The sequence below is a fragment of the Rhinolophus ferrumequinum genome, chromosome 9, assembly GCF_004115265.2.
Source record: "Rhinolophus ferrumequinum isolate MPI-CBG mRhiFer1 chromosome 9, mRhiFer1_v1.p, whole genome shotgun sequence".
Lineage (NCBI taxonomy): Eukaryota > Metazoa > Chordata > Mammalia > Chiroptera > Rhinolophidae > Rhinolophus > Rhinolophus ferrumequinum.
Genome location: NC_046292.1, coordinates 4,451,238 through 4,475,760, shown reverse-complemented (window position 1 = coordinate 4,475,760; position 24,523 = coordinate 4,451,238). Strand labels below are relative to the sequence as shown.

General features: G+C 52.5%; 1 protein-coding gene across 16 annotated transcripts in view; it reads right to left on the bottom strand.

Moving 5' to 3' along the window:
- Positions 1 to 24,523, bottom strand: part of CAMTA1 (calmodulin binding transcription activator 1) — an 818,639-nt gene that overhangs the window by 514,224 nt on the left and 279,892 nt on the right. The window contains exon 1 of one of the 16 annotated variants that reach the window (XM_033113427.1): positions 12,393 to 12,473. The exons of the other annotated variants lie outside the window; for them this stretch is intronic. The gene's annotated coding sequence lies outside the window, so the exon portion shown is untranslated. Of the gene's footprint in view, positions 1 to 12,392; positions 12,474 to 24,523 lie in introns of those variants that run through there. 16 annotated transcript variants of the gene reach the window in all.

Sequence of the window (24,523 nt, the reverse complement as noted above, 5' to 3'; positions counted from 1 at the left end):
TTCAGGGGAGCAGGGGAGGTTTGGGATAGAGAATGGAAGACAGATGGGGACTGTCCACTAAGAAATCAAATACCTCTTAGAAAAACCAGGCTCAGAGCTCCCTGAGGGCTGCAGGTAAGAGTACAGGGTGCACACGGCACTTGGAGCAGATTTAAAGGCACCAGGAAAACCTCCCACGTACAATCTCCTCCCTTTCCCCTCCTGACCCCAACCCCCCTGCCACTTCTCTAGATTTTCATCAATAAAACGTCATTTGTTTAGAGCCTGAGGGTCTCTGTTCTCTACGAGCTCACCACTAAATTGCACCGAACCTGGGAAGGCAGATGTTAAATCTCCTCAGATGGCAGCTTTATTCACTCCGTGCGTACCTCCTGAGTCCCACCTCACCTTCAGCATCACATTTCACCATGGGATTCAAGAAGGAGGCTCCGGTCCTGACCCTCAGGCAATCTGCTTAACATTTACTGATGGTCTACTGGGGTCCCCAGCTGCAACGGCAAGTACGGAGGTCACATGATCCCTGACTTCAAGAGGTTCCCAGTCACGTGACAGACAGACACAGAATAAATGTCTACTGGACGCGTTACAATAGGTATCATCTACGAGCCACATTCAATGTCCGAACAAAGGAAGCGACTGAATGGGCGTGTGGGTGTGGGACAGGGCACCAAAGAGCCAAGGGCACGTGATCCACACCTAGAAGACTGGCTAGAATGTTCCCAGTGGGGAACTTGCTCCGACCACGGGGGACCATGAGATGGCTTCATTGGTTGTCCCAGTGGCTGGAGGGAAGAGTGCAGCAGAGAGCAGACGTGTGGGAGGGAGGGGGCCCATTCCAGGAGGAGGGAAAGACGGCACAGGTAGCACCCGCTCCCCCTGGCCATTCTCGGGGCCCAGAACATTCTCCATAGTGTTTCCAAGAGCTACCCGCTCTGCTGGCTGGCGTTCCCACAGGCCCTTCCCCTGCAGCCACCCTGAGGAGCCAGGTGATGGATGGCCTTGGCCCCAAGGAGAAAATGACGTCACTGAGGGGCCCAGAGGGCAAAAGCAGTGCCTCCCCTGGATGGAGCCTCGCCCCCATGAAGCCCCCGTAAGGCTCAGGGACACCGAGTGACTCGACTTCCCTTGGAAATTTTTGTCCTCACAGTGTCACTCGGCGCTGAGGAGACCATCTGGATGCTCAGCACCAGTGGCAGGACCGCAGGCCGTTGGGAGCTGCCCAACGTGAGAAACCACCTATGACCTTGATGTCCCTCCTGGAAGCAGACTCCTTTCCTTTGAGAGATAATTTTATGAAATGTGTAATCCTGCATCTCATATATTAATCAAAAGCGTGGCTCTGAGACTTTAATTCTGTCCCTGATAACATTGGAGCTGTAGAAAACAATGGGAACTGGATCACCTAAAAGCAGACAGTCTAATTGAACCTCTCGGCCCATGTGGGGCACCTCCAAACTATCATCAAGTCGGGTCTTCTCGACCCCACAGAGCGGGCAGCGGGGCCCGGTTGGGCCTTGAGGCCTGTGCTGGACAGGCTCTAAGATGTCCCCAATCACCTCGTGTTCACACCCTCATGGAATCCCCACCCTGGACGAGAATGTGTGCTTTGCTTCTAACCAACAGAATATAGCCCAGGTGATGGGACATCACTTCAGTGATTAATCTGCATAAGGTTGTCACTTCTTCTTGCCAGCAGACTCTCTCCTGCCTTCTTGATGGACACGCTTCAAAGAAGCGAGCAGCCACGCTGGAGGGGCCCAGGGGCCCAGGTGCTGAGGGCCTCTGTCCAACAGCCTTTGAGGACATGAATGCCAACAACTGCCACAGAAGCCGGACGCACACCGAGCCCCAGCCGACCCCACCCGAGAGTAAGCCCAGCCCCAGCGGACAGCCCAGCCACAGCTGCTAGAAACTCTGAAGCAGAGGACCCAGCGAAGCTGTGCCTGGATTCTGGAGCTGCACCAGCTGAGAAATGTGTTCTTTTAAGGCACGAAGCGTGTGGCAATTTGTTAAGCAGCAACAGATAACTAACACAGAGTCAGACAGATCTGGGTTCCAGCCCTGGTTCACCATTTTCTAGCTGTGATCTCATCAAGCAAGTTACTCAGCATTTTTAAGCCTCCATTTCTCCATCTGTAAAATGGTGACATAACCATCCTTATCTTAAAGGGGTGGCTGTAAGGACTGAATGAGACAAAGCATCAAAAGGGTTCCTTAAGTCAGCTGTTAGCAGCCAGGGCTCCCCGAGGGAGCCAGCCCTGATGCCCACAGGGAACTAAGAAACTAACACTTCTCCCGGGCATCAGAATGGCGCTAGCCATGCACCACCCTTGAAAGAATTGAGGAAAAGCCACACACATCCTTTTCTGTCCGGCTTACTTCTCTTACGGAATCCACGTAAAAAAGGCGGCACGTCAGCACTCAATCAACAGTAGCTGCACCTTTTCTTCCTGTCGCGTAACCCACCGGATGCCCTGACTCTCCAAAGCGAGCGTCCTCTCTAGCATCAAGCGGCCTCTCCTGAGCCCCCTTCTTTGTGCTACACAAACAGCTCCCCACTCTACCCACCAATTAGCCCAGAAGACCCCCAGAAGACAGATCTCAGAGCGATTTAATGACAACAGCATTTCTTGCCAATAACAAGCATTTTTCCCCCTACGTTCTGGGCTCAGGGGTTCATTCACGTTAACTCCCTAGGACTCAAATTTGGCAGGACAGAAATACAAATAATGTTGCCGCCTCTGTTAATTGCCAGGCTTTCCCAAGGACTATATTGGTTTGGAAAGGAGAGTGGGAGTGGGGAGAGTAAGGGCCTTGGTGCTTTGTGTCTTCGCGTTCAATGCTCCAGGTTCATGTGTGCTTGCTTCTGAGGCTTCTCCGACACCTCCGGCAACTGGCTTTCGTCTGGGTCCCGGCTCAGATAACGGCTGGACCTAAAGGTCGGGTTCTGGCAGCGCCCCGGCGGCCCGTGATTGGTTCTGCGGGAACACTGCACCAAAGGAGTCATTTTAACGAAACAGATCAAGTGCTAGCCAGTCTTCGGAGAAAACAGAAAGCATTTAATCCTTTAATTTCTGAAAATTGAACTGACATCAGGGGTCCTTTAAGAGCTCTGTGAAGTAAGGCGATTTCCTACGCTCCAGACCCCAGGCTGTGTGTGAAATGCACGGGTATCTGGGAAATACAGAAGTTACTGGCTTAGCAAATTATTTCTCATTCCACACAAAGATAAACTCTGTTCATTACACATGCCACACTCTGCTCTTCAGCATGAAAATCGGCTTCTGAAGTCAGCTCATCTTCCAACAAACAGAGCTTTTTATACAAATGGGTCTGTATTCAGTGAGTCTAAGTAGCAAGGCTCCATTATGTCGGTTCTTCAATCAAGGTCTCCTGCCTCAGTCCTTGAGGCGCAGATGGTTCTGGTGCCGCCGAACCGCACCCCCCCTTCTGATGTGCAGCGCGTGTTTGCAAAGGCAAACCAAGGGCCATTTGCCTAACACACTGGGACGTGCATTTTTTCAGTGGAAATCTTCAAACAATGTGTGAAAACACAGCCATAAAAATTTCTGACTCCAAAGACCACCTTTTGATTGCAATCAAAAAGCATGAAAGCCCAGACACAGTGGGATGCTCAGAATTTGATGTCTAATTGTGACCCAGCCTACTCCTGACTGGGGGGAGAACCTGCTTCAGTCCGAACCCCCAGGTAACAGGACGAGTCATGGAGGGATTCCGAAAACGTGTTTCCAGCAATCGGAGATGCTCATATCCATCAACAGAGACAAGCACAGGCACACGAGGTCCTGAGTGGCGCCCTGGGACCTGAAACACCTACATGAATCACCTGTCATCCAGGCATAGAAGTACACGAAGCCTTTTTAAGCCAACACCTTGGCTGAAAATGCTGATTAAATGCGTCAGCCAACTGCCTGGTGGGACCCTAAGGGCTGGGACACAGAATAGAGAAATTCTGTAGGAAGAGTAAAGAGCCAGAGAAGCTCAAAGCGCCATCTGAGCAAGGCAGGCCCCACAGGATCACTGGCAGCAGAAAGGCAGGGGGAAGGGCCTGGAGGACCTGGCAGAGGAGGGGTGCTGGTGAAGCAGGGGGGAAGGGTCAGGGGCCAGGGGTCAGGGGTCAGGAGCAGGAGGAGGAGCTGCCTGCTGGCGGAAGACAGGAGGCCTGAGACCTCCTGATTTTCAGGTACAATAAAAGCTGTCTTACCTGGTCTCCCCTTCATCCAGGAGTCAGAAAAACCACCGCTCTCCATTTCCTCTATGAAACTCAATGCCTGAGGCCCATTGCCTGCCCAGGACTGGAGAGGGGTGGGCAGTGTGTGCTGGCGTCAACGCTCGCCCACTGGGGAGAGCCAGTTGTTACTTTTTTAGGGGGTTTTGAACTGGTTGGGGGTGTTTAACCATCAGTAATTGGAAACCAGCACAGAGCGAGTATTTACACCAAGGAAATGGGCAAAGGCTACCCCCTAGCAACCACCCCCAGGATGGACATCTCCCAGCACTTTCACCACAGGTCAAAATTCCCCTCCAGGATGCCCTGCCCGTCTTGATCCATCACTCGAGTTTATATGTGTACCAAGAGTCAGTTATGTTGATTCCCAAACTTGTTTGTGCTGCCTGTACTTTTTATTGTAATTACATAACTAAATACTATATAGAATAATTGAACATGAGGACACCAAGGAAGATGGTGTTGTTTCTGTGAAAATTAAGTCAAATACTTAGAGAGATTCCAAAAAGCGGAGTTGCTTAAAGACGGCTGCCAAGTTAGAGAGGGCTGATACCACTATAAAATAGTGGCGGTAGGGTTATAAAACTCTAGAAGGACTCTGTACCCAGATGCCTTCACAAGTGTCCTTATGCCCCTCCACTTTGAAGAAATCTAAAGCAGAAATTGTAAGCGAGACATTATGAGATGACCTGTGAAAAACAGATGGAACTCACCCACAAACAGCAAACCTGCAAGGGGAAAACAAAAAATTCCTTGGCCCCAAGTTAAAAGATTGGTAAGTCAACACTTAAGTGTTTTTTTTTGGGGGGGGGTTGTTTTGTTTTGTTTTAATTAATGAATTAATGCCTCAACCCAGCTGGGTCAGTGGTCAAGCTGAAAGTATCTGCCTAAAGATGATGATGGAGGCCTGGGAACAGAAGGTAAGGAGCAAAAGATGGAGGGAGAGTGAACTCTGAGGGTAGGAGGCTGCACCAGCTAAATTTATGTGCCGACTTGACTGGGCCAGCGCGCCCAGGTAAGTGGTTAAACACTATTTTGTGTGTGTCTGTCGGAATGTTTTTGGATGAGATTAACAGTGGAAACAGCAGGCTCACTCACGCAGATGGCTCTCCGGACGCGGGTGGGCCGTGCCCGAGCCGTTGAAGGCCACAACACAACAAAATGGCTGATCCTCCCACAAGTAGGGGAGCACCTCCTGCCCGACTGGCTTGACCTGGGACATTGGTTTTCTTCCTGCTCTCAGTCCGCATATGAAACCTAAGCTCTTCTGAGTCCCGAGCCTGCCAGCTTTCAGACTAGAACTACACAGCAGCTCTCCCGGGTCCCCAGCCCGCCAACTGCAGACCCTGGAAACTGTCAGCCTCCAGAGCCCCTGAGCCAGTTCCTTATAGTAAACACGCACACACACCTGCCTCTGTTCTCTGGAGAGCCCTGACTAACGCGGACAGCGGCCCGCGGAGACGGCCAGGGCCCCGCCTGCACCAGCCCGCTGCCTGCCTTCATCATGGCACTTTCCTGCCCCCTCTGGCACTGTGCTCTGGGGGTGCGGCCCCCACGAGGCCTAAAGTCTCGGGTAGATCAAGCACTTACCCACAGCGCTTGGCGTGGGTTAGACCCTCCACAGAATCAACTAGAGAGGACTCTGATAATGAGTGCCTCGGTCTGCGGGGTCCAATACTGCAAACAGTCAAGGGGCGTGAGGACGCGGGGAGCGCCTGCACTGAGCACGGGGGCTGCTGAGGGCCGTGGTGGGAGGCACTGTACAGAGCGGGGCTAAGCAGTGAAGACTCGAAAACAGTAACCCCTGGACTGATCAGCAGAAAGGTCCTCGTGGCCACAGGCCAAGGGCTCCTGGGGTTATTTCCCCAGTTCACCTGCCTGGTAGTACGACCAAAAGTGCCGAGAAGCAGAAACTCCTATGTCAACGTGACCACTTTTGCCAGGCATTTGGATGCAAGCAGCACTCACTTCTTTCTGTCTGTTACATTTTTGAAGCATAAAATATATTGCTAACGCGAGAGAATATCATTAAAGGTTAATTATGAGAAACTTAAAGGTTATTTTTGCATATCTCACCTCTTGGACAAAAGCCACTTCTCATCATCACGTTAGAATATAAATTAATCTGAAAAGCATTGAAAATGCCACAAACTCCTTAACTTTATTGTGACGTTAAATGCCGTGAATACATATGCGCCGCCCTGTCAGTGTGTGGTGGGAGGTCTTGCCTGGGACCCTCCTTCCTCTCTCTGCAGTCCGCCTTGCTCTGGCCCCAGATCCCTGTGTCTACCACAAGGGAGTGGGGTCAGGACGGAGCTGCATCTCGCTCCTCTGTCCCCGGCAGCCCCGACTGGTTCAAGGGCTCCAAGGCTCCTGTGAGTACAGGCCGAGGGCACACACCGGATCCCCGCCTGAGCCCACACGCCACAGTCGTCCGGCCCCAGGAGCCATGAGGTCCCGGGCCTCCCTCTGAACCTGCCCCGTCTGTGGTTTCTGACAGAAAAGGATGCCTCCCGCCTTAACAAAGTTAGACTGAGCCTCACTGAATAATTCATCTGCACACACTGCGTTTCAGAAAGCTGCTGCTTCTCTTGCTGACACTACACTTTCCTGGGGTGCAGTGGGAGCCAGGTTGAGAGACAGGGACAGTGCACCCAGAAAGGGGATACGACGAGGCTGCCTGGGATGCAAGGCTTCCTCGAATGGGGTGAAGGGAGAAACAGGAGGACGAGGAACCAACATCTTCAACAGGGCAGCCACAGAAAGCTGAAAGGCCGGTACACAGAGCACGGCCACCTCCACGCAGAGCACTTAGTCCTGGAAAGCGGAAGAAGTAAACAAATGGCCCCGGGATTTAGCACCATATCCCGACCTTTCCATGAGAGCAGTGGGGAAAGAACCCTGGAGAAGTGGCGCTCCCTAAGGACCGCTGGAGCCAAAGGGACAGCTCTGTGTGACTGCCACCATGTGACTGCCACCCTGCCCTTCACGTGTCAAAAACAAGAGAGAACAGGAGGCCCCTGGCCCCAAGAATGTGTTGCCACAAAGGGGGACAGAAATTACAGGGGGAGAGGGAGAGTCCCAAAGCTCAACGAGAGTCTCCAACAGCTGCTGGCCATCTGAGGAGAGGACAGTTAGAACCCAAAGGGAAGAGCACTTGATCTTGGTCAGATAGTCTAGGGTTAGAGGTCAGCTCCACCACCAACCAGCCATGTGACCCGACTTCATTTTCTAGTCACGACTTTATTTTCTGTCTGTAAAACAGGGACAATAATCTCTACCTCCAACAGGTATCATGAGGAATAACATGGATGGCAGAGGCAAACTCTTGGAAGATACAAGAGAACTAATCTAAAGATGGAGATTACTAAGATTATCTACAGGTACCTTCAGAGAAACAAAGAAAAAGGTCATCTGAGCCTAAGGCACATGCAATCCCACACCCTAAAAGGAACAGAATAGGTTTGAATGAAGCCAGACCTGAGAGGCGAACGAAGAGAACCAGCAGCCAGCCGCTCAGCGTAGCGGTGCTACAGCAAACGTCCTGGGTCATACAAATGCCCCCAAGCCACCCACACAGCCCCCTCCAGGGTTCAGGTAAGGAGCTAATAGGACACAGCCCTCGCCTCCCAAGGGAGCGAGCGATGCCCGCACTGGCTCCGGCTGAAAACAAAGATGTGTGATGATCTTAGCAACCCTTACCATCTATGGACTGCTTTTCCAGATAGTATCTCGTTTAATCTTTGCAAAAGCCCTGGAAGATGGGTATTGAGAATCCCATGGTACAGGAAAAACACTGGCGCACAGAACAATGAAACAACTTGCCCACTGGTCGTCTGCTGCGATGCGTCTTAGTTCACAGATGGCAGAATTAAGATGGGCCCAGATCTGTCTGTCTCCAAAGCCCACACTTAAAATTACACTAGACTGCCTGCTCAGGGAAGCTCAGAGGTTTTCTTCTCGATGGAAATTTCCATAAAACCAGGAACAACAGAGCCAGAGCAATGTAGATGTCGTAGACAGAATAATGCCCCCCAAAGATATCCACGTCGTAATGTCTGGAGCCTGTAAACATGTTAGGTCACATGGCAAAGGGGAGTCAAGGTTGCTCACAGCTGACCTTGACACAGGGAGAGAGTGGTGGGTCTCCAGGGGGACCCATCGTAACCATAAGGATCCATGTAAGTGGCAAAGGGAGGCAGGAAAGGAGGTCAGCGCCAGAGAGGGAAAGACGTGCTCCAGTGCTGGCTCTTATGGTGGAGGAATGGCCGCGAGCCAAGGAATGTGGGCGCCCCGAGCAGCCGGAAGAGGCCAGGAAACGGATTCATCCCTGGAGCCTCCAGAAGGAACCAGCCCTGCCGACACCTTGATTTTAGCCCCACGACACCCATGTCGCATGTCTGACCTACAGGACTATAAAATCATCGCTGAATGCTGTTTTAGCCACTGTGTTTGTGGAGATTTATTATGGAGGCAACAGGACAACTGCAGTCGGGGTGTGTGGGCCGACAGGAGTCACACCGGAGCTGGGAGGGGCCTGGGGTCGCTTTCTGCTACCACAGGAAGAGGACCAGCCAAAAGGGAGCCTGGGGAAGCCTAAGGATCAGCGCTGTGCCTCTGGGATCAGAGGACAGATCGGCCTCCTTGAAAAGGCAGATTCTGACCCTTCTTCTAAGAACACTGTTCGTCTGCCCCAGGTGAGCAGCAGTGGTCTATAAAAATGACGCCGGCCTCCCAGGTTGCTGATTAGATATTATAACAAGAGGACCCACTCGCCCCGGCAGCAGGGCTGAATAATTCATTGTGAACTTATTTGAATGAAGCAGCAGAAGGCAAGGCACTGAACTGGGTCGGGCTGGCCCGGCCTGCTTGAGCAATTCAGCTATTAGGTCATTTTAAAACAAAAGGGACGAGCTGTTGAAAGGATTAATTATTGGCTTCTCAACTCTCCTGAAGCACAGTGGCTGAAAATCATTGCAAATCGATGTCTATTAAACTGCCTTTGAACATTCCAACCCTTCAGGAAAGGAAACTTTAAGGTGGGGGGGCGGGGGGAACTGCTGAAAATTCGAATGGGTTGGATAAAGGGTTACACAGCCCAGAAAATGTGCTGTCCTCCTGTTAACAGAACGCCCCAGCAGCTATTGGAAGCAATAAACAGGAGGTATCAAGATCTCAGAAGCAAATTAAGCCAACACCTGGAGCCCAGGAACATGTTCCAGGAAGGAGCAGAATGAATCATTTGAAAGTCAGATCAATTGAATGCAGAAACACCTCGGGCGTCCTCGAGCACATTTCCAGAAGGACCTGTGCTCACTGCTGTAGGCAGGCATCACTGGAGTCCAATCCGCCCCCAAGAGGATCCAGACAGAAGCCCCGCTACCAGTGGGGAGGCCAGGCCAGGCCCCCAACAGCGGCTGGAGGCCCCACGGGCCTGGCCAGCAGGAGGCCAGTCCATCTGCCCGTCGTCACGGCAACCCCGACTGGTCTGAGGGGCCCTAACCACAGAATGGCCCTTACAGACCGTTCAGAGATGGCAAACAGGGCATCTGAAACAAGCTTTGTGTGCTCGGTAGGTTTCAGAGGCTGAGTGCAGCTCACAGGAAAACGGAGTCACGACCAGTGACGTCTGGCCTGGGCAGTGATGGGCCACGCATCTCGGCCACGCCCGCATCCAAACCAGCTGTGTTAAGAAGAAAACAACTGAGTTCCCGAGCGGCAGAAGCACCTCCCACAGCCACACAGAGACAGGGTCAGTGCGCTGGTCAGTCACACTTCCCCTTCCTCTTCAGTCTCCACAGGACACTGACGGTGGGGGGCAGTGTCTGAGTTAGCCCCCAGGGAACCCTGCTCCTGGATTCTCGCCCTCGTGGGAGCTGGACCCAGGGGCTCACGGCGAAGAAACAGGTTTCCGCAAAGTGACAGGACGTCACTTGTAAGAGCAGGTTCCAAAGACTCTGGCTTGGGTCATGCTCACCCTCCCACACTCTCTTTCGAAAGTGCCTGGATGAAGCAAGCTGCTATGTTGGAGAGGAGAGAGATCTGGGCGACCTTTGGGCAACGGGGAGAGAGAAACTGAACGTGCAACAGCCACCCACACGAGCTTGGAGGGGGCTGGCCTCACGAGGGTCGTCAGCCAAGGCCGCAGCCCCCGCTGACGCTTGGTGCAGCCCCATGAGGGACCGTGAGGCAGAGCAGCCAGCTAAGCTGTCCCGACTCCGGGTCCACAGAAACGGTGACGGGATAAGTATCTGTTCCTTTGTGCCACTAAGTTTTGAGGTCATTTGTGACACAGCAGTAGGTAGGACACAGCTCTCCACAACTATGTTTCTGCATGGGTAATAAGTGAGTTCACGCAGTGACAGGGTCTGCGCGTGGCCCCCATACCACTCTTAACTCTCATTAAAACGCTCTTCTCAGCCAAATGCCGGGGCGTGCCCTCCATGGGTTCTCTCTCCTCTTTGCTCTTGGAAACTTGCTTATCCTAAAGATCGTTCACTTGTTTGTGGTCGCGGAGAATGACATGAGGCTCAGGCCACCATTCTGTACCAGCACGAAAACAGAAGCGGGCACGCTGGGCCTGAGAGGGGTCCTGGTGACACAATGCAACTGAGCACACCCCTCACTCATTCACTCCTCACGACAACAGACGCTGTCACAGGCCCTGACAGACATGCAAGGACGCTGGGGCGCAGCGGGTAGGGGACCTGCAGCTGATAAGTGACAGAACTGGGACAGAAATCCGGAGTCTGGCCCATGACCACCCTACTTTTCAGCACGAATTCCCCTCACTGGCAGCGTAGGCTGTCGACCTCAGCACTCCTGGCATTTGGGGACAGATAAGTCAGCTATGAGGGACGGTCCTGTGCACTGTAGGACGTTTCCCAGCGTCAATGGCCTCACCTGCTTCGTGCCAGTAGTATGTCCCCTCCCACTGTGACAACCTAACACGTCTCCAGTCATTGTCAGATGTCTTGGAGGTGTTGGGGGATGGGGCAGCAAAGTTGTCCCCAGCTGAGAAGCACAGTCTCAAATGGAGGAAGAAGTCAGCACGACCCCGGTGACCCAGCAGGGTGACTTTGCAAAAGGTCCTGCTCCTGGCGCGTGAGCCGTGCGTGTGCAGGGGAACAAACAGAAGCTTTCCACTGAGGCAGGCACGGCCGGGAGGTCCAGCTGGGAAGGCCCTCTCACCTCCCGGCGCCCAGCCTGACACTCAGGGGATGGGGCCGTGTCCGTGTCCCCGAGGGCAGCTGTCAGCATCCTGGGCAGCTCTGCATCCTCTGCCAGGCTCCCCACAGACTGGACACAAATGAAGACACCCAGTGCCATACCTCCCCTCCGAGACGTGGCTTTCATTCAGAGCCCTCTAATCACTTATGCCAAAGCCACCAACTAATCTGCTCTCTCCGTGGATTCGGGAAAGACCAAGTTCTCCTGTCCTGTCCCTCCTCAGGGCACACCATCCCCCCACCAAAGGTCAGGGTTTTTGGATTGAAATTCACCTTTACAAATGTCACTGTGCTCTTTTTCCCAATGAAAGCAATTGAATCCAATTGATCTTGGCCCCGTTTTGCATTCCTTCTACAGCTGTGTGTGTGGGAGAGCACATGCACACATGTGCGAGTACACACACACACACACACACACACACACACACACACACCCCAGGCTCTCCTCTGTGTGTTGTCTGGGAATTGCTCCGGTTGTCTCACATACGCACGACTCGTCTCTCTAGTCGGATTAGGGCCTTTGTAACCACGGCGCCTAGTACAAACCTAGGCACGCAGCGCACACGCGACAAAGGCTTGCTGACGACTGCTAGACATGGCGATGCCGGTGCTCCTTGCCCCACCTGCCGTCCGCCATCCCTGATGAGACAGGCGGGCCCCGTGGTTTCCTCACTGCCTCCCCTGAGGCTGCCTTTCATCCTGCACTTCAGTGACAGCATCTTCCCTCCAGTGGTTAACAAGACCACTATCCCAAACCAAGTAGAACCCTGGAGCCTCCCCAAGTCAACCAGAAACTCAAGACAGGAAGCCATCTGCCTACTGGAGACCACTTGCCAGGACCATCAGGCGTAATTTTAGGAGAGCAGCTTCTTGAGATGCAGTACCAAACGCTCCCCTCTGACACGAAGGCTTACCGTGGGATCAATTTCTCCAGAGCAAAAGTGTCGCTGGAAAATTATAACGAAGACTTGGTGATGCAGAGAAAACGGTTCCACTGGGTTATAAATACTCCCAAGTGCCCCACTACTCGAGATGGTTAAAAATTATTTTAAAGCACTGAGATACTGAAGTTGAAAAAAGCACTCAAATTTGAGTCACAAAGATCTGGACTCTAGTCCCAACTTCTGTGGCTAATTAGCTGAGTGAACTTAGGGCAGGTAACATAATCTCTAAGACTCAGTTTCCGCAACCTTGAGCAGAGGGAAGTGGTGGACAGGGGAAAAGAGCTGTTTGATCTCTCTCCCTCCCTCTTTTCCCTCTTCCTCCCTCCCTCTCTCTCCTCTCTCTCTCTCCCTCCCCCTCTCCTTCTTCCTCCCCTCTCCCCCTCCTTCCCCCTCTCCCTCTCCCCCTCCCTCTGCCTCAGTGTCCCAGGAGCATTGCCCACTCTGCAGTGTTGTAATGAGGATTGAGACCTCCGATTTAAAGGAGCTTTGCGAGTTATCAACAGCCAATGAGTACTGAGAACGGTCAGTGCCGGTTTGTGCATCGCTGCTCTAAGCAGTTTCACAAATGCATATAAACCAGATCTAAAAGAAATCAGAGAGCTAGAAAATACAAATAAAATCTGAAGCTGTAGTTAACCCTTGGCCGAGAGCATTGATAGGAAAACGTGGCACACTAAAACTCCATCAAACTCCATAGGAAACCCAAAGTTGTATTCAAATTGACTTTGAGGCACATGCGTGCGTCATTCTCTTACCAGGATGTCCCTTGTCGCGTTTGGTTTGAGCTGATATTAAACCCAGCTGTAGCTCCTGAATAAACAAGCCCAGCTCCAAGCCAGACACTAGCAGGACAGGACCCCGACCTGCCCCATGCCGGCCCACAGGGGGCTGGCAATATCATGAAGAGAAATCCGGGCAGACGGGAGGAATTCTCCTAACCTAACGGGGACATTACTTCTGTGAATTCAGACACTTATCCAGATGATGAAGCCCTAACTTTCTAGCAGGGGGTAAATTCACGTAGCAATGACCTTAACTTAGTAAATGAATTCCAAAGCACAATTGTTTTCAATCTTCATTTAAAATCGGCCTTCGTTAATCTAGATTTAATGACACAGGAAATGGAAATTCCCTTAATAAAATAAGTTATGAATATTTATCATTCCATTTTACCTGAAAATTGAATAATTCATCAATTAACTTTACTATTAATTATTTAATGCAAAGTTAATAAACTGCACAACTCTTACGTATCCTTGCAGACCCTCTGGCACCAGGCAAGAAAATTAAGCACCAGAGAAGTGGCTAACTCTGGGTAATTCCAGACACGCGCCGATGGGAAACACAGGGTTAAGGGTGGAATTTCTGTACAAGAAGTAAAACAAACCACTTACTCACAAAGTGAAGGGAGAGATTTTTTTTTCTCACCTTGGAATTCTGTACCACGGTCAAAAAACCCTCAAAGATTGGACATTATTTCAAGAGAATACTTCTCCCAGCATTCTCTCTGTCATCCATCATCATCCACGTCATCATCAATGTTTTTCTAGCACAGAGATGAGCCCTGATGTGAAGCTCTCACAGGCAGCAGAGGCCCAGGCCCCAGGGCCCACTTTCTCCCCCGAAAGCCTCAGTCAGGACCCCGATGGAAGAGGGGGGATTGGGCATCAGAGGCAATAGCAGGAGTAAGTGACAGAGGAGTCCAGAATGCCAGGGTATGAAGGGACAGGTGACGTGTGACACCAGCCAAATGCTGGGCAACTTCCATTCTGAGGGTGGGCCGGAGCTTTGAGCCACTGAGCACCCCATTCACCCAGGGCAGCCTGGCTCACTGAGCGTTCTCTGAGTCTCCAAACTGGCTAGGTCAGATCCTAACAGTACACAGATACCTTCAGACAGACAGACTCAGTCTTCCTATCATGAAAATGGGTATCTGCCAGCAAGTCAGAGTCCCTCCTGCTTCCTCTGTACTTCCATTCTTGTCCATCCAGTGCGGTCTCCAGGGCAACCAGGATGAGGTTGTTCATCACATCACGTCTGCTCACGTCACTGCTCAGAACCCTCCACAGGGAGTCCCCGCTGCGTCCAGCATTCTCCCCGAATCCTTTGCCTGGTCCTCACGGCCCTCCCCACCCTCACTCCCTCCAGCTGCAAGGGCTGTCTGTCTGGTCCCACGCTCCCCTGACGCCTGCCAACCTTGGATCTGCACAGGCCACTGCGGCCCCCCAGGCCTGCTGTCCCTTCCTACATAACATGGCCCGTTCATCCCACCCAACACACACACACATGCTCCACTCAGTCTCACCCACTCTCACACATACTCACACTCACACACAGGCACACACGCACATGCACACACACAGGCAGACTCACACACATATTCGTACACACATACTCCTGAGCACACACATAGGCTCACAGTCTCACACTTGGATGCACACATTCTCAGACTCACACGTGCACACGTTCACACATATGTACACACTCACACGCACACTCATCCTTCAGGTTTCTTCCCAAAGTTCAGCCTGACCGCCACGTCCCCTGCTCGGGGGACGCCCTCTCACTGCACTCGTCTCTGGGGCACTGCTCAAAAGTACCATTATTATAAATGAGCTGTGCTGTTCTCTACCACAGCACCCACGCCCAGCACAGTACCTGGCACACCTGAGCAATAAAAAGTATTCACCAAATACATAGATGGCCAGAAGCAGACCAACATCCACACAAGGTGACAATTTGCTGTCATGCGCCCAGGAGGAAAGGCTCTCAAGTAACCCCTGGGAGAAGACAAGGCGCCTTCCCCAAACAGTGTGCTGTCAACTCCCAGATCAGAGGGGCAGCATCCCCCAGAGTCGGTGGGTCCAGTTCATTCTCGTGAGCCCATGACCTGGAGGCAGAAGAGCCGTGAGTTCGCGTGTCTGCGAACGTGTGGAAATGGCCCTTGACAGTGAGGGCTGTGCTCCTGGGGAGAGGCGAACCACACGCCTCATCTGCTTTCGCTCCTCCATTGTTGCGCTTCAGTTTTGTTCTCTCCTGAATTTTGTTGCTTTTCTTTACAACTTTCCTCTGAAACCTGGCAGTGGTCTGATCTCCTGACACCTCAGCCCAGGCGCCAGCTGCCCTTGTACATACAAATCCAACCCCACCAAAGTCAAAAAGGTCCTGTGCCTCGGGAGTTGTCCAAAAAAAAAAAAAAATCTGGTCCAAAATTCCTAGGACCTCGTTAGGGCAGTGATGGGAATCTCACAGCAGCCAGTCCGAAGGCGCCCAGCGAGACCTCCCAGCCTCACACAGCCAGGACTCTCCACCCCAGCCAGGACCTGGGCTCCCCTCTGTGCCCCGAGCCACCTCAAACTAAACAGCTCCACCAACAGGTAAGCCCCCTACCTGTGAGGTCAGGGCACCAGCTCAGAAGAAATGATTTCTTCTTTTAGGAGAAATTTTCCTCTATCCAAAATGTTTCAGTGTTCCATCTTATTAAACCATCAAATAAAAAGAAGGAAATTTTTCCCAGAAACGTTTTTCTTACAAAAGAAAACCATGACTGAAGCAAGAGAGTGTGTGTCATGTGTGTACATGTGTGTATGTGGGTGTTGTGTATTTGTATATGTTGTGTACGCATGTGCATAGTGTGTTGTACATGTGGGTACATGTGTGGTGTGCACACGTGCTTACATGTGCACCGGTACATGTCTGTGCATGTGTGTGCTTGTGTGTGCATGTGTGTTGTGTGCCAATATGTGTATATGTGTCTATGCACTTATGTCTGTATGTGCCTGTGCATGTGCGTATGTGTCTGTCTGTGTGCGTGTGTGTGTATTGTATATTTGCATGTGGGTTCTGAATATTTTTCAAAGCCCATAATAAAGTACTATGGAAAAACCTAACAATAGCAAAGACAATAATACCTCCTGGCCCGACTGAGAGCAGCGTGTGACTCCCCCGCCCAGGATACCCAGCCGACTTGGGAATTACTCGTTACACAGAAAAGCGTGAATTGCACGAAAGGGTCTATCCTGAGAACACGCCTCCCTCCCCACCTTTAGTGCCGCTTGGCCTGCGGGCAGCTCCCTTTCCCTGCAGCCAGCAACGATTTATTAGATCAGAATTGATCCAGAGGAAACACCACAGGTGCCAATCCGGCCCATTACAGAAATAACAGACAAGCCTGATGCTCCCAGAGCAGGAGAGAGGAGAGAAGATGCTAAGGGAAAACTCACAGGCAACAGACACGAGACAAGAGGACGCTGACCGGCGGGCCACAGAGACGCCCGAGGACGCTGACCGGCGGGCCACAGAGACGCCCGAGGACGCTGACCGGCGGGCCACAGAGACGCCCGAGGACGCTGACCGGCGGGCCACAGAGATGCCATTCGACTCGGGTGAGCCGTGTCAGTGAGCCATTTCATCCTCAGAAATAGTCACCACTGCCAGGCTGTCCCGCTTAGCGATGCCAGCGGGCGTCACCCCGAGTGAGCGGTCTGCAATCAGGGTGCCCCAGCACCCACCTGGCATTACAGAAGCACCCTGCCACATGGGACTTCTGTACCATCCAAGGAAGACACCTCATGGCCAATGAGATGAAGGGAGTCGAGGTGCCACTGTCAGGTGACATGCATGACATACTGGATGGCGCTGGCAGCCCCCAGGACCCCCGAAACTGCCCAGGGAGAGGCTATGCCACGCCCCTTGTGCCGCCACTAGGAAAGGGTCTGACCCCCAGGGTGGTGCATTGAAGCCGGTGCGGGGCAGCTGCTGGGGCGTGGTGTCAGCTGGGGCTGCCAGCCTCTGGGCTGTACCCTTGCACACAAGAGGAGGTGCACACCTCAGCAACAGGGTTTCCCGCGCCCTGAGCGGTGGTGCATTTAGAAACCTCAAAATTGCATTATGAGGCATTTCTCCCTAAAAAAGAGAGGAAGAGAAACAAGGAAGAGAGTAAAGCAGCAAGTAAGACTGAGCGTGAGCATCAGAAGGGGGAAGAGGGTGGGAAAACGAGAGGCCAGGGAGGAAGCCGGGGCCAGGTGACAGGGAGGACAGAGCATCACGCCTCTGGTCCAATGACAGTACAGGCACGGAAACGGGTATAAACCCACAGGCATAGAGCAAAGGGGAACAGAGAGAAGCACGGGCCAGACTTGTCAACACATTCTAGTGAGATGAAGAGCAGACGTAGGCTCCATAACTGACACAGCCAAGCAGAAGAAGCTACATCTCATGTGCCCCACAGGGGACAACAAACCAATTTGCCCGCAGAGCCCCCAGAAAGACTCAGAGGTGCCAGAGAAGGCAGAGGTGAGGAACAGGCTGGGGGGCAGGGACAGGCTGTAGATCTGCACAGGGAACAGCCATGGAGCCGAGCAGCCAGACACCTCCTGGAGACAGAGATCCCGAGAGACTCCGGACGTGAGACTGCCCAGGAGAGGCGGGAGACACAGATGCAAACCCAGAGAATTAAGTAATTCCTGGGGAATTTCCAAGCCCCTCCCCTGCCTGGTTCCCAGAGCCCTGGCAGCCAAGCCAGCCCAAAGCACCAGGCAGCACGTTGATGGACCCTTTTCTGGAGAACTAAGTGGCATATCCAGACGTCAGCATCTAGAGATGCTGAATGTCAGAATCGCCCAGCCAAACGCTGGCTACCTCCTTTAACAAGCCCTTTCCCCCCGTAAGGAAAACAGCAGAGGGCAGGGTGGGAGAACTAAATCCTCACTGAGCATATAAGGATGTCAAAAGGTAACATCTAAAATTGACAAATCAAGAAATAGCAGAAGAAACATACTGCGAAATCTGGAGGTAAATATCAGAACTGAAAGTGGTCACCCCCTGGGAAATTGGATTGAGCTGTAGGGCAGAGGACTGCTGTTTTCTCTTATAAATGTTTTATAACCATTTGACTTATTAAACTATGTGCATGTATATTTTTGATATAAATTAAAATAATAAAAGAAAGTGGAGGCAGGAGCTGGAAGCTGGCAGCTGTCTACTCCAGGGAGAGATCAGAGACATACACAGCCATTCCCCTCCCTCAGTTTCCTCCTGGAAGGAGGCCCTGGATTTTCACTCCTGGCTCTAAGAGGTGAGGAGGGATGTGATGAGAGCTGGCACAGCTGGCGGTGCCACTTCAATAAGCCGCTGAGAACAGCTGAGCATACACGGACTCACCCGTGTATGCGACAAATGCCCCCTGCCCACCTGCAAAAAGGACAGCCACCCAAAGACAGCCCGGGGCTGCTCCTGGGCGCCAGGACGCAGGGTCCTGGGTAGCAGACGCCCTCGCCACATCCCCCTTCCCGGCTCGGCAGGAACTCGGTGAGGTGGCCTCCACCATCTCTTCCTGCTTTGCCTTCTTGCGTTCTGTGATTCCGGATAATGCAGCGGAATCTGGGACAGACCCACTTCTGTACGGAGGCTAGGGATATCCCCACCACCGCGGAGATACCAGATGCTTTATCAGGATCCAGGTCACAACTAATTCCCCACTTCGTCAGCTGGGAAACTACAGGACCCCCGAGGCGGATGCCATGGGGTGGGGAGGGCTGGGCTGGGGCTCCCCGTGAGTCCTGAGCCAGCAGATGCCAGCCGTGAACTGCCCTCACACTACATTTGCTCTCTGGTGAATGATGATAGTTGGGATTTGGTCAAGAATTTGCTCAATACATTAGGCAAACGCTGAAATGGATGTAACATGACACATCGTTATGTTAATTTGATAGCAGGTCCCCAATTCAGCATAATGCAAAGGTCACCACATTGAAATGATTGCTGACCTAGTTTATTTTTCCTTCTGCGGTTCCAGAGAGCAGAGGCCCTGAAACGGTCTGGGTGTTGGGCTGCCCTTCCTGACTGTCCCCCGACAGCACCCCCAGCACGCACGCGCACACACAACCGAGCCCCAACGCCCAACTCTGCACGCCTGGACACAGAAAGAGCTAAAGCAGCAGCTCTGGGAATCTCTGTTCTAATTGTTGTAAAACATACATAATATAAAATTTTAACCACTTTTTAAGGATACTGTTCAGTAGCATTAGATACAGTCACACTGTCGTACCACCACCGCCACCATCCATGTCCAGAACGCCTTCATCTTCCCCAGCTGAAACCCTGTCCCCGTTAAATACTAACGCCCACGTCCCCACCCCCGCGGTCCCCCGGAAACCTCCATTCTGCTCTCTGTCTCGATGGATTTGACCTTTCTCGGTGCCTCATACAAGTGGAGTCACACAGTATCTGTCCTCAGAGTTCATCCACGTTGTAGCAGGTGTCAGAATTTCATTCCTTTCCAGTTCTGGGAACTTTTTAATGATCCAAATGGGACCTGCACAAGACTTTCGCAATTCTATTCTGGTCGCTCGAGCAGCCTCGGGGCAATACGTGCTTCCTTAGAAAACTCCTGTGACTGTGGCACAGAGCAGATGACCCAGAGGTGGCCGACAGGGCACCCCCATGTACCACCTACAGAGGGGCTGGCAAAAGCAGCACCAACTGCTCAGAGGCCAGCCTGGGGCCTGATCAGCTTGACTGCTGCGTGGGGCCCTCTGCCCACTCACTGGCACCATTGCCCGGTTCTCCCTACTGCTCAGTGCAGGTGTCACCTGCTGCTCGGCCATGAGTCCGTACCCCGCCCTGCACCCCCATCAAGGCCCCTGCTCCTCTGTTCAGAGACGAAGAGACAGCAGAACCCAAGGGCAGGGAGCTCACCATCTCCCTGGGGAGGTGGGACTTACTTATGACAGCTACGTAGTCAAATGATGGACCACAAAGTGCATGCGGGAGGCTGGCTACAAGTTGGGGTGTTTGGGGAGGGCGCCCAGGAAAAAGGGAGACCCGAGGGATGGGTAAATTGGGCTGGACACGGGTATTCGAGGGGACGTCAATGGCCGAGTGAAGGCAAAAGCGGGGGACACAGGAGGTGTGCTAGGAGCAGGTACATTGCGGTGTGGAGTCAAAGAAAAGCAATGAGGAAGGTAGGTTCCAGCAGAACCGTGACCTTGAACACAACGCTCGAGTCTGGACTTTATCTCACAGGAAGTCTCCAAGGTTTTCAAGTTGAACAATGAAGTAAGAAGAGGAGCAGGTTAGGAAAACAGCTGGGGGAGTCGGGGGCGTCCAGCCTGGAGAGGGAATCACAGTGGGAGCTGTTTCAATGACGCAAACCAGATACAGGAGGTGGGGGCGGGGGGGCACAGGAAAGGAAGGAAGTGAATGGTCAGAACCGCTGACTAATTCCCCTCAGGGCACAAAAGGAAGAGGGGTCAAGAAGTAGAATGGGGTGGGGGGGGTGTGAGCTTTGGTGTCTTTAAAATAAGGTGGTAGTTCGGAGTAGGAGCAAGGCCTTCCTTCCCTTCCTCCTTCCCCAGCACCAGGAAAGGTGATGCGTTTGAGACGGTGCTCTGACGCGGACATGCCCAGGAGGGCGAGTCAGGCTTGGGGAATGGTCCACAGACAGTGACCTCACACAGCCCGCACTTCCTGGAGCCCTGAGAGGAGAACACAGTAAGAAAAAGCAGAGGACCTAAGACTTGGGGTCCACCCACCCACCCCAGGGGTGCAAATAGGTGTGGACGGAGGGACAGAGTCCAGAGATCCAGGAGAGGGAAGGCGGGGTCTCCTGCAGTGTCACTTGAATCTTCTTGAAGCTCAGGTCTCACTTTTCTTTTCTTTTCTTTCCATCTAGACCCCCTCCCTCTGCTCAGCTGTTTTACTGTTTATTGACCAAGAAGCATTTAGTGTTCATTATAGGAAAATTCCATTATTAGACCTTTAGTGCTTCAGAGTAAAGGTGCTAGCTATATAAATCTAATTAATTAAATAGATAATTAATAGCATTTTCCAGCCTCCTTCTACCTCGTATACATGGATTCCTGGAAGGAAGGGCATTCAGTCCCGTCGTGAGTTTTGCGTGTCCCTGGCTTCTAGGGAAGGTTGCACATTTCCCAGGGGAGAAGACATAAATTATTGGGGTTGCTAAATTTTGCAGCCCCATGCCTGTGCTCTGCTCGGCTCTGCTCTCTGCCTGCATCAGGCGGCTAAACCCAGTTCAGGACGCACGCAGCACAGGAACCCACCTGGGCGACACACCTGAGTCCTGCTCACCTACAGAGGGAGGCTCTGTCTGGGCCTGGTCCCGAGTGGTTCAGAAGTCATGGAGATGGCGGGAGGAACAGAGGGCCACCTTCAGTCCCCACGCCCCCCACGTACAGGGGCGGTGGAGCCTGAGAGCTGCGGTTGTGGGTTTGGCAGTGAGATCATCCTGGCTTCACCTTCCAGTCCCGCCACTGGCGGTGCCATCCCGCACCCTCTCTGTGTCACTGCCTGGAGGAGCCGCTGGAAGGGCTGGAAAACACACGCCCGGCCCACAGAACTGCTCCAGAGCACAGGACTGGGTCAACCAGCGGATCCCACTGGGCAGGACACACAAGACAGAACTAAAATAGAGTAAACCAGGTCTCTCCCTTCACCACGCTCAGACACGCTATCTACCTCGCTCTCCTTCGTTTCACAAATATTAACTGAGCGTCTACCGTGCATCCGGCACCGTGGTAGGCGCTGGGACACCCCGTGCACAAGCCAGACCAGAAGTGCCTCCTCGTGGCACTTTCACCTTTGGGGAGAGGAGGGCAGATCGTAAGCAAACGAATTAAATACATTAAACAAATATGTCATGTGTCAGAGGGTGAGGAGTGAGCTAGAGAAACACAGAACAAGAGGAAAGGGGGTCTGGCTGGATGGGAGGGCTGCGATTCTAAACTGTGTGCAGGGACGACCTCACGGAAAAAGTGTCCCCTGAATCAGGCCGGAAGGAGGAGCGGGAAGAACATTCTAGACGGAGGGAAGAAGCGCTTAATTCCAAGACTCTAAATTCCCCTCGTGGGGTGGGGAGCCTGGAGTTCCCTAGAGTCTCCAAACGGGATCACCAGAGTGCTGAGCACACAGCAAGTGCCAAATAACGACATCCTGAAGGGTGATTTTTCAAACTGCCATTTCCAGAAGGTCCCAGTTGCTGATGATACAATACGGGCTGTTTGAACACTCAGCGTTCAGCCCTGTGTCAGTGCCACTGCCGCCCCCGAGGCCCCCACCCCGGGAGTCTCCGTGTAGACACCTCATTATGAAACAGGTGAGCGGGGCTCCCGGGACCGTCTCTGTAATTAGGGCAGAATCTGAGCAAGGGCTATATTTATACCCCCAGCCGTCAGCACGCATGGAGACAAGCAGTGGGTCCCTGGTGGCTCCTATACCAACATCTATATGTGAACTGATTACAACAATTAATTTAATAGGGATCCCTCCACACAAACAATGTATCATTTTATTAGGAAACTCTATAAATGTCAGCGGTGCAATTCATTTTTATTAATTTTCTAAAATGAAATTAGCAGTGGCGGCCACGGCAGCAAGCAGGAAGTGGTGCTGCCTTCTCTTTCAGTGGAGAATCGGTGCCGCTAATCCCTGCGTACAGGGAGGCCGGTTTGCCTGAACTCAGCAGTTAACGGCACCGATTAATTTCAATACGAGAGAGGGAGGGGGGATCCAGACTTGACTCCACAACTAATTTGGGAAGGTCCTTGAACAATCGCAGCAACTTTTCCTCCTCCTGGGACAAGAAGCGTTCAAGTGTAAACACGGAGTGGATATTATAACACTAACAGGAAACGTCCGTCTTCACCTTGCGCTTTAGGAAAGAAGTCTGTCTTTGCAAAGCCTGCAGAAGTTCTGGAAGCTGCCTTCTGAGGCCAGAGGCTCCAGCAGGCCCGGGGACTGTCCCTCGCTGACGAGAGGAATGGTGACATCCCCATGCATCGACACAGACCCTCACAGCATGCAAAGCAAGATGGTAAATATCATCTTATTTAATCCTTAGCAAACCAGTGACGGCAGGGTCAACATCAGCTCTATTTCATAGGCGACCAAGAAAAGGTGGAGCTTTCAAAGGGGATAAAGTGACTTCTTAAGGCCACAAAGCTACTGCGTGACAGGCCATAACTCCAAACCAGATCTGCTAATATCTGAAACCCACAGTCCCTCTCCTCCTCCATGCGCGCCCCCTGAGCTTCAGGATGGGAATAGTCCCTTGGCTCTATTTATACTCCAAAAAGCCAAGTGAGTCAGGCAGGACCGTGAGCGACATTCCCTTCTCAACTGAAACCCAAATTTTGAAGGCTGAAACACGAGGCAGAACCCCTGTCTTGAAATGCTAGTCTGTTCTGCCGTCCACAGTGGCTGAAGCCGGGCACGTGTCTGCAGAGCTGAAATCAGATGTCTGGCCTGGGCACGGTCCAGAGATCTCACTCTTTCCTTCCACTTAGATTCAAGGAGTGTTTTGCCGAGAAGCGAAGAGCGCATAGAGAGGCCGGAGGCTGCTCGAGACGAGAGCCTCTGTTGGGAGTCGGGAAATGGTGCAGAGGCAGAAATCAGACCAACCTCCTTCTCCCCAAAGAAACTAGGGCAGCGGTTCTCAAAGTGAGGTCCCAGACTGGCCACATCCCATCACATGGGAACTTGTTAGAAATGACGGATGCTCAGGCCCCACACCAGACCTATGGAATCAGAAACTCTGTGAGGGCGGGGGGAACCGTGCGTATTGTAACAAGCTCTCCAGCTGACTCTGATGCCCGCTCAAATTTGGGAATAACTGCCTGGAAGAAGATGCCCCAGAAGAAAGCAGATGGACATGCCAGGCTTTCCCTGGTTCGGGGTACAGCAGTGCTCATCAAATAGCAGACGGTGTCACCATTCACTCCCCACTCCGCCCTGCCCACCATCTATGCAAAAATGTCCTTCCCGGTCCCATTCTTACTGGGCTGGGCCACAGGAATTGCTTTGGCTAATGGATTTGTGGGCAGGTGAGATATATGATGCCACACCCAGCAGGGGTTTTTGTTGTGCCTGCATGGATCGCCTGGGGCTTTTAAGCCTCTGCCATCCTCCATCAGAACAAGATGTCCCAGACAATGGGGGCTTCCACCCTAGGTCCCAGAACAAAAAGACACGTTGAGTGGTCCTGCACCCCACCCAAAGCCATAGCCAACCCACAGACCTGTGAGCAAGACATAAAAGTCTATTATAAGTCACTGAGTTTGGAGATTACTTCTTACGTAGCA